The sequence below is a fragment of the Cupressus sempervirens genome, chromosome 7 (genome assembly GCF_028749045.1).
Source record: "Cupressus sempervirens isolate cs-2001-9-10 chromosome 7, ASM2874904v1, whole genome shotgun sequence".
Classification (NCBI taxonomy): Eukaryota; Viridiplantae; Streptophyta; class Pinopsida; order Cupressales; family Cupressaceae; genus Cupressus; species Cupressus sempervirens.
The window spans coordinates 425,935,904-425,946,720 of NC_143124.1; the positions used below are offsets into that span (position 1 = coordinate 425,935,904).

A 10,817-nucleotide genomic window follows, 5' to 3' on the forward strand; every position below is an offset into this window, starting at 1 on the left:
TATTTGTTAATTTTATTTTAACTCTGCCCTATGTTTTTTCCATTGTTCTCTATGCTTTGTTTTTATTATCATTTTATCACTATGTTATCTTAATTTTTTATACACATCTTAAAGAATAGATTTTTTTCCTTCCTTTTTGTTCTCTCCTAGTATTAGAATTTATGGATTTCTGCAGCTATGAAGAAGATGTTCAACCCTCAATCCTCATCCTCTACCAAGAGAGATGTGCAGATTGGAACTTTGAAAGCTTTATACAAAGCAAAATTGGCTACTCAATAAGATCCTGTCAATATTTTTTCCAATTATTAAATTACATTAGTTTCTTAGAAGTATTTTGGATTATTGTAGTTAAGTTGCTAGATCCTCCAAATATACATCTCTGGGTGAAGCTAGTGAGGATGCCAAGCTCAACCAGTTTAATCAGTGTCAACATGGTGTTGAAAATGCATTTGTTGTTCAACGATATTGTAAGAAACTATCGTACTCTACTACTGAAACTTGTTGATAATGTTGAGACCATCAGATAGAGACGTTAGAGAAAAATTATAGCATCATTCTTGATGGTAACCAAAATACACTAGTTTTGTAATTGTTCGCAAAATTGAAAGAATTGTTTGACCTATAACTTATAATGGAATGGAGGATGTAGACATTTTTAAAGAGTCAAAACTCAGGGTAAGTTAGTGTAAGATTCTTGCTAGGGTTGAAAACCTCCTGAAGAATTATTTTTTGGGAGACATTGGTATAGGAACACTAGAAGAATCAGAAGAATATGACGGGTCACTTGGTATATGAAATTACTTTCCATTTTATGAGACAATATTCATAAAAGGTCTCTTAATAATTATTCAAATGTAGTACACAATTTCTGATTAAGGTATGTGGTTGTAGAGTTAACAACTCTTTGTTGACAACATAAATCAATGTAAGTTGGTTGATGGGAAAAGTAGTTGTAATCATTTCATGATACTTATTAGGTTGGTGGTTGGTTTATACAAATTTGTATGTCTTTTAATTGAAGAAGCCTAATTAGAAAAGTGTAGTCAAGGTAGGAGTAAACTGTTTTAATAAAGATAATAGAATAAAAGTTTTTATATCATCCCAGTCATGATTAAATGTGAATTATTAAGGAAATTCCCATATCCTATCTAACCAAATAATCTCATAACTTCAATAAATTGATTGTAAACCAAGCATAGCTAATTCGAAAAGGTATCAGGATGACCCAAGATGCAGTCTTTCCACTATGAACTGCCAACTGTGTGAAGGGCACAATGCTTCTATGAAACAAACAAGTGCAGGTATGGAGCATGTTCGCCATGATTGTACAAATATTAAAGATGGACTCTCAAATCAACAAATAATAGTGTTCCTAAAGAATGGATCGGGTGTAAAAATATTTGGTAAGTGACACATTCATATGGTCAGATGTTTTTGGTAGGATTGAATTGCTGATAGATATTAAGGGGACATCAAAATGCTATTTTTTAAAGATGATTCCATGGTAATAGTCTTGGAGTTCTAAACTATTTAAGCAACCAGTATTTGGGGCTTGCACTAATCGATGCATGAATATAAGTTAGTAGTGATCCATGGTATTTAAAGATATTTGATAGGAAGATATGGCTACAAGGAAAAAGAGTTCAATGTGATCAATTACTTGTACTCAGGAATTCTAATGGGAGGAGAGAGGCACGCAAGAAATATTAATGCAATGAATGTGCTACGGCACAATAGTTGATGACCTTTTTATTGATTGACAAAATAGATACATGGCACTCCCTTTTATAGGAAAGTTTACAATCTCTAGAAACTTCTGACATTTTTTGACAAGGCACTTGTCTATAGAATTCTGGAAACTAGTAGAGCCTGGAAACTACTACAACCAAGACAACCTAAACTTAAACCTAAACCTAAACTTCTAGAAACATTTAATGACAGATTGAAGTAGAAATTAATATTTTTAACACTCCCCCCAATTTCTACTATAAACTATTACAAAACTTCTTAATGTTTACAATTCTCAGAGCCTCCTTCAAAATTTCAAACTGTACTTGTGGTAAGGCCTTGGTGAAGATATTTGCAAGTTGATCCTCTGATCTGTAATGCTATAGATTAATTTCTCTACTTTTAACTAGCTCTCTAATGAGGTGATACCTTGTGTCAATGTGCTTTTTCCTCTTGTGGAACACATGGTTTTTTGAAAGTGCAATAGCATACTTGTTATCACAATAGATTGTAGTAGGTCCATCTTCAGCTTGCATCAAATCTTTCAAAATCTTTCACATCCATACTACTTCGCATGCTACTATTGTTCCTGCTACATACTCTACTTCAGCAGATGAGAGAGTTATTATAGGTTGCTTCTTTCATGCCTAGGCTACAACACCTGTCCCAAGATGAAAAGCATATCCAGATGTGCTCCTTCTATCCTCAGTATTCCCAGAAAAATCAATATCTATACATCCAACTAACTAAAAATTATCTGAAGTAGAATACAAAATGCCATGATTCATAGTTCTTGCAATATATCTCAAAATCCTTTTTCCTGCTTGCCAATGTGAGTTCTTTGGTGAATCCATGAATCTAGAGATTAAACTCACTCCATACATAATATCTGTTCTAGTAATAGTGAGATACATCAAACTACCAACCAATCTTTTGAATATAGTTCAATCAAAACCTTTCTCAGTATCTTCTCTATTAAGTTTGGTGCCCACTACCATAGGTGTAGAAACTAGACTACAATTTATCAATCTAAATCTTTTCAAAATATCTTTTGCATATTTACTTTGACTAATGAAGATTCCCTTGTCATTTTGAGTAACTTCAATACCAAGAAAATATTTCATCAATCCTAAATCTGTCATTTTAAATTCCTTTTTCATTGCTGATTTAAACATGTCAACATATAAATTGCCTGTGAAGATCAAATCATCAACATATAAACAAACAATCAAAATCTGACCTTGTTTGTTGATCTTGGTATATAATGTAGGTTCAATGTCAATAGATAAATTGCTTATGAAGATCAAATCATCAACATATAAACAAACAATCAAAATATGACCGTGTTCGTTGATCTTGGTATATAATGTAAGTTCATTGGTGCTTCTCTTGACTCCATTCCCCATCATATATGAATCTATTCTACTGTACCAGCCTCTTGGAGCTTGCTTCAATCCATAGAGTGCCTCTCTAACTTATAAACTTTGTCTTCATGTCCTCTTATTTCATATCCCGGTAGTTGTTGCACATAGACTTCTTCATCCAAATATCCATTCAAAAATGTTTATTTGATGTCCATTTGGTGAACCATCCATTTTTTTTGAGCTGCAATACCTAATACTATTCTAACAATATCAAGTCTTGCTACAGGTACAAATGTCTCATTATAGTCAACTCCATATTCTTGTGAAAATCCCTTAGCAACTAACATTGCCTTATATTTGTCTACATCTCCATTAGCTTTAAACTTAGTCTTATAAACCTATTTTACACTAATGAAATCTTTGTTCTTAGGCAAATCAACTAATTCCCATGTATCATTTCTCTCAATTGATTTTATTTCGTCATTCATTGCATTAATCCAATGTTCTTCCTTAATTGCATCTTCAAAATATATAGGATCTTTAGTAAATAAAGAAAAATTTGATTGCAAATCTAATTTACTTCCTTGATCATAAATCTCATTCAACCTTCTAGTTTTCTTGCTTGATCTCAATTGTGCAAGTATAGGGTTTGAATTATTACTTACTTGTGAATTTGAAGATTCTCCATGCTCAACTTCATTTTCTAAGTGATCTCCTTGTGGACTTCGTGGTGGAGTTCCTTCTTGGTCACTTGGTTGATCCTCTTGATCTTCATGATCTCTTTTATCCTTCTCATCATATGGCATTGTTGTAGCACCTGTAGCATTTGTATCTATATTTCCAACCCAAGATTCATCCTCTTTAAATACAACATCCCTACTCACAATGACTTTTTTGGTGATAGGATTAAACAACCTATATGCCTTAGATTTCTCATGATAGCGAACCAAAATGCATTTCTCACTCTTATCATCTAACTTACTTCTAGTTTCTTTAGGAACATGTGCATATGCAATACAGCCAAATACATTGAGATGAGAAAAACTATGAATCTTACCACTTCATGCTTGTTGTGGAACCATGTCCCTCACAATCTTTGTTGGACTCCTTTTCAAAATATAAACAGCACAAGAAATTGCCTCAACCCAATACTCATTAGGAAGATTCTTACCTTTCAACATGCTCCTTGCCATCTCCATTATTGTCCTATTTTTCTCTCTGCAATACCATTTTCCTGTGGTGTGTAACTAGTAGTAAATTTTTTTTTGATTCCATGATCCCTACAATAAACTAAAAATTTATTTGACTTATACTCTCCTCCTCTATCAGATCTCAATACCTTGATAGCTAAACCACTTTGTTTCTCAACAAAAGCCCTAAAATCTTTAAATTTGCCAAAAGTTTCAAATTTGTATTTAAGAAAGTAAACCCATGTCTTTCTAGTAAAGTCATCAATAAATCTTAAAAAATAAATGCTCCCTCCTAATAATGGTGTTTTCATTGGACCACATATATCCAAATGCACAATTTCTAAAGGTACCCTTGCTCTATATGACATCCCTTTTAGAAAACTTTCTTTATGATGCTTGGCCAAAATACAACTTTCACATGGACTTAATGATGCTTCAATTGGAGGTAAGCCTGTTGCCATTTCCTTTCTTTGCAATAAAGATAATCCTTTGAGATTTAGATGACCATACCTCAAGTGCCATATCCATGTTTGATCTTGACTTGCTGCCTTGAAACTTGCTACAACTTCATTAGTCATATTTCTCTTCATCCAAAGTGGAAACATTCTATTATTTGTCATTTTTAGCCTTGTAATCACCATGTTACTAGGAGGCATGTCAAATATAGTACACAAGTTTTTCTCAAAAATAACTCTACAACCCTTTTGACTAAGCTGCCCCACAATTATAAGATTATGTTTCAAACTAGGTACAAAGCATACATCAGAAATAGATTTCTTACCATTCTTTGTTATAACCTTGATTGTGTTTTTCCACTCACTTCCACTATCTCATTATTTCCTAACTTCACTTTGGATTTGATTGATCTATCCAAACTTTCAAAAAACTCTTCAATTCCTATCATATGATTGCTGCAACCACTATCTAAAACCCAAAAATCATTTGTGCTCTCTTGAGCTACATTGCAAGTAATGAACAATGTCTCATAACTACTCTCAAAAAAATTTGCATTTTGTTTACTCATATTTGCAAAATGTCCAAACCGCTTGCAGTAATAACATTGAATATTTGATTTATCATACCTTTGTGATGTCTGGTTGTTATAGCTTCCCCTTGAATAGGAGTATTGATTTCTTCTTCCTCCTGAATCTAGACTCCTTTCTTCCTTTTGAAAATTATTTCTTCCTCTTCCTCTTCCTCTAAGTCCAATATTTCCTTTTCCTCTTGCTTTTCCAAATGTCATTTGTGTTTTGAATGCACTCTCTAGTGAATTACCATTATGCTTTTTCAACCTATCTTCATGATTATACAAGGATCCAAACACCTCATCTATAAACAATGTTGTTAAATCTGTAGGTTCTTCAATTGCAACCACAACATTATCAAATTTAGGAGGCAAACTTCTTAAAATCTTTTCTAAAAATTTTTGGTTAGAAAGCTCATCACCATTCATTCTTACTTGATTAACCACATTCATAACACAACTTGAAAATTGTTCTATAGAGTCAGAATCCTTCATTTGTAAATTCTCAAATTCTCATCTAAGTGCTTGCAACTTAACAATCTTTACCTTGCTCATACCTTGATATGTAGTCTCAAGAATGTCACAAGCTTGCTTGGCTATAATAGCTGGCTTAATTTTTCCAAGAACTAAGTCATCTAGAGCTTGTCCAATAATCTGCAAAGGATTTTTACTCTTTTTCCCATTCTCATCAAGATTTTTCTTTTGGTTAGCATTTAAAGTAGACTCGTCTATAGGTTCAACATAACCAGTTAAGATTATCTCTAATAAATCATAGGAATCAAATATAAGCTTCATTTTAAAAGCCTAATCATCATAATTCTTTCCAGAGAATATTGGAATTGAAGCATGAAAACTCCCTGAAGCTATACTTGATAGAAACTGATAAACAAAATTCATAGATATAACAAACCCTAAATAGGGAAATAGGAAACTTTTAGAACTCACAATAACTTTCTCTACTACAGTCCTCCTTACACACAATCCTTCAAACACCTCTTCTTAACCAAGCTCTAAAACTTCTCTTCCTAACTAGGCTCTAAACTTGGCTCTGATACCACTCTGATGGGAGGGCGGAGGCACACAAGAAATATTAACACAATGAATGTGCTACGGCACAATATTTGATTATGTTTTTATTGATTGACAAAATAGATACACAACACTCCCTTTTATAGGCAAGTTTACAATCTCTAGAAATTTTTAACATTTTTCGACAAGACACTTATCTATAGAATTTTGGAAACTAGTACAGCCTAGAAACTACTACAACCGACACAACCTAAACTTAAACCTAAACCTAAACTTCTAGAAACATTTAATGATGGATTGAAGTAGAAATTAACATTTCTAACAAATTCAAAGATTAAGATTAAACTAAGTTTGTGATTGCAATCAATATTATTTTATATAATGAAGGGGTGTGCTTTGTTGTTAGTTTATGATAGTTCATTTCTAGATTTTGATTTGGTTATGTACTTTACCATATACTATTCAAATTTTGGAAATACTTATTGATGTGTGTTTTATGACCTATTCAATAGTAGAACAACATATTGAAATATTGTATTCTCTTTTGAAAAAGTTTTGGATGACTTCAAGGTTTCTTCAACATTAGGTCTTGACTGTGGCTAGTCTCTATGGTTGGTGCGATTTGATGATGATCAATAACGGAGCTTACGTTTGTTTACTTTGATTCATTTGAAGTCATACTTGGTGTGGGAGATATCTAAGTCTTTTTCAATGAAATACATTTTTAAATTTTTACTAGAAATGAAATAAGGTAGGATTGAGCAATTCTATTCTATCCTTAAGGACTATGATCTCACTTCTTATATATTGATGTTACTTGTTCCTTTCTATTTGGCAGTCTTACTTCTTGTGAGTTATGCCTTTGTCACTTTTCTTATAGATTGATGTTACTCTTTTGTACTAGTATAGATGGGTTTAAACTCTATTACAATGGAATTTAATTAAAACATTAAGATGTTCCCTTTAAAATTTTAGAAAATATTCAAGTCTCATTTCGAGAGAGGATTTTCCTTTCATATACTAATTGTTGATTGCATACATTTTTTTCTCACAAACAATTATTGTCTTCCCTAATTAATTGAACAATTTAGAATTCTCTACTCTCTTAATTATCTATAGTTTATTCCATAGTAAAATTTGATTTTGAAAATAGTGGCATTAGGGAAAACTCTTTTATGATCTGATTTCATTTTTTGACTTCTTTTCTACAAATTTAGTAACATAATTTATGATCAGTTTTAGTATAGACACTTTAAACTGTCAAAAAAATGAATTTGACAATAATTTATGACCAAACTTTGCACCAAAAAATAAAAGTTAAATATCTCCCTTTCATTAGCTACGACTTTATTACTGATTTGTCTAGTGTTGTTGGTTCTTCAATCTGTGACATTTAATAAAAACGGTGAGATGATATTCTTCCACCTCCTCTAATACTAAGTTCAATGTAAAAAAAATTCAAATCAAAATAAAATATAAAAATTGATTGATATAAAGTGGACTATTATAATATAAAAATTTATTGACATAACGTGGACTATTATTTGAATTTTTAACTGCATAATATATGTTCAACAATCTGTCCACAACATCCCTGCAATTTTTTAATAACGCAAGCCACGTTGGATAAACTTGTTTTAGTTATACAAATGATGGTAAACAACAAAAACGTTTATTAATCATTTTGAAACAATTGATAACAAAGAAAATTTATAAAAAATTAAAAATATATATATTATTTCAACATTTCCGAACTAAAACTGAGATATCCTTCCATACCACGATTCAAGTGAGGAAGTTCGAATGTTTATAAAGAAGCAAAAGTGCGTCTATTCCACAGGTACGAAGAAAATCTAGGAGTTTTGTTAAAGAATACTGGAAGTACAAATGTATAGGAGTGTAGAGAAAGAAACGAAATCACTCCTCTTGAAAGACACGTACTGTAACTATAAGAGAAAATTGGAGTGTTCTAATGCCACAGGAATTCGTCAACGTGAAATTGCAAAACGTTGTGCCTTTCTACAGTAAACCAGGGGCGTCTCTGTTAGAAAACGGCTTAATTCTTAGACTAAAGTTAAATAGTCCCTTGGTGTGTGATATTATTAGGGAAAGAAAAGGGAGGCAGGATTAGAAGTCCTTTTGAGTAAAAGCTCTCCCATTTCCCGCAGCCCTACAAATAACTACTGCTACCCCGCAAACCTTTACAGTCATAGACAGAACAAAAACCTTGTAAGCAAGTCACAAGCACAAGTATGCCTGCGGTTGAAACAGTCAGAAGCTTCCACGACTTATATATATACTTGTTTATGTACTTCCTCGCAGCAACGGTCCATCGCGTGTTATAGTACTCATTGACATCTGAGATAACCTGGTCCAAATATTTATTTTTGGTGAATTTCACACAGTTACCCATTCCGTTCCACAGGCTTGCCACCTTAGCGTCGTCCGCCAGGTGATCGTACACAATCCCGCTCTTTCTCAGCAACCGAACATCTTCTTCTGTGTCGATGATGCCGTTCATGAAATCAATGTACCGAGTGAAGAGCAACGCACCAGGCTCCGCCGAAGCTTCGAACACCACCAGATTTCTCAGAACTACTTCGGTGTGGGAATCCAGCCTCAGTTTTGGAAGACAAAGAGTTGCAGTAGCCGGGTCGAAGGAAATACTGTTGAGATCTCCATCGGTTGGAATGAATTTAACTCCCGCTGAGTATAAATCCGAGACCGAGGGAATCGCCAGTTCGTCGCGCGTAGGAGGAGTTTCCACAGAGGAATCTTCTCTTTCCTCTTCCGCGTTTTTCCCTCGCTTTTCATCTTTGCTCTGATTTGAGAAATTCTGGAAAGTGGAAACAAGGCGCGTGGGCAACTTGACAGGCGCTGCTTTAAAAGAACGCCGAGGGAGCGCCGAGCAAAGTTTAGCGAGTCCGATGTTTACATATGAAAAGGCCTTCCGCAAGGCTTTAAAAGCACGTCTTACGGAATAGATGAAAACAGATCCAGCTAACCTCACATTCCCGTTCTCACTCTTGTTGGAAATCATTGTATCTTCCATAGGAACTGTAGGGACAATGGAGTGATAGAGAAGCTCAAGTATGTGGCCCCTCTCTTTTATACGCAGCCTCGAACATTCCGGTATCTTGAACATAAATGGAGACCACTCTTGACAAGCAAGGCTTACCAGATTGCACAGCCTCTCTTCAGCCATGTCCCGAGAACCTAATTCCAGCTGTAGCAGCTTCTGCAGGAGAAACAAAGGTATCTGATTCTCAAGCATCATCAGATCTCTCAATATTTCATTGTGGTTTGCGCTCTCGCCAGATGGATCTAGAAACGCGCCCAAACTCTTCACCTGTGGAGAAGCCTCGTTTGGCTGTTTGTCGTACAAGTGGAGGCACTGGAGAACAAAGGAGGCGTCCAAGGCCATAATTAATGCCAAGGTATCATCCTTGTACTCCACATATTTGTCGTAGCAGTTTCTGATCTGCCAGACATTCTTCTTCACCTCTTCCACTACAGATTCGAAGTTCCGGTCACCCGGAATCCTCTTCAGAAATTTCCTGGCAGCGGCGACTTTATATCTCTCCGTTCCGTGCAGTTCATATCTCCAGTAGTGATATGGTCCGATAGAGACGCGTTGTGGAGTATATGCCTCTGGTTTGACACCCAAAAATTGCTTGGGCACACCGAAAATTGATGCAGAAATCTCATTTGCTTCTTCTTCGTTGCCATGGTCACTCAAGCTTTCCTTGATTTGAATAACCCATCGATCTTCGTCGATCTTCAGTTCAACTGAATTCATTACTGCTATCAATTCAAATGCGTAAACTGGTGACAGATTACGAAAAGCAAGGAGATGAAGATGAAAATATTGTAGAAGGCTTAAATCTGGGAAACGACTGAGCAGACGGTTGTATATGTAGCCTGAGCCTCAGCGTCAAAGAGCAAAGGAAGCTTAGTTTGACAGAATTTCTTTAATGCGTGCAGCATCACATGGTAAATGCTTGCTTTCCGTAGGGAAACTACATTTAATGTCCGAAGACTTCATGCAACTAACAGACAATTCGAACACTGTGCAGAGAGGGCCCTACGATAAGGCCAGCTAACCTAAATTAGGTTAATAGTTTTATATTGTAATTTTGTTCAACACTGAAGGTGAAAAGAATAAAAACTAAAGAATCAAGTCTATTAGTAAGTTACGTAAATTACTAAAATACGTAAATTATTAAAAAATTAGGTAATTGATTCGGAAAAGAATAATAAAGATAAAATAGTATTGAAAATATTTTAATATTTGTCTAAATAGTAACATTTAAAAAAAAATTTGAAATTTGTTTAATTAATTAAATTATTTTATTTAGTTTAATGTTTTACAAAATTTGTTTGTGGGATGTCTTAGGTAGAGGTCCTATGGAGGGGGCTTCCGCTCTATTTTTAAAAATTTGGAGGTCCCATGAATTATTTTTTGGGGGGCTACAACTTTAT

At 34.2% G+C, this 10,817-nt stretch overlaps 1 pseudogene; it reads right to left on the reverse strand.

The window, feature by feature from the left end:
* Nucleotides 1-8,176: 8,176 nt before the first annotated feature.
* LOC149547355 (putative UPF0481 protein At3g02645 pseudogene) lies at nt 8,177-10,219 on the reverse strand (annotated as a pseudogene).
* Nucleotides 10,220-10,817: the final 598 nt, after the last annotated feature.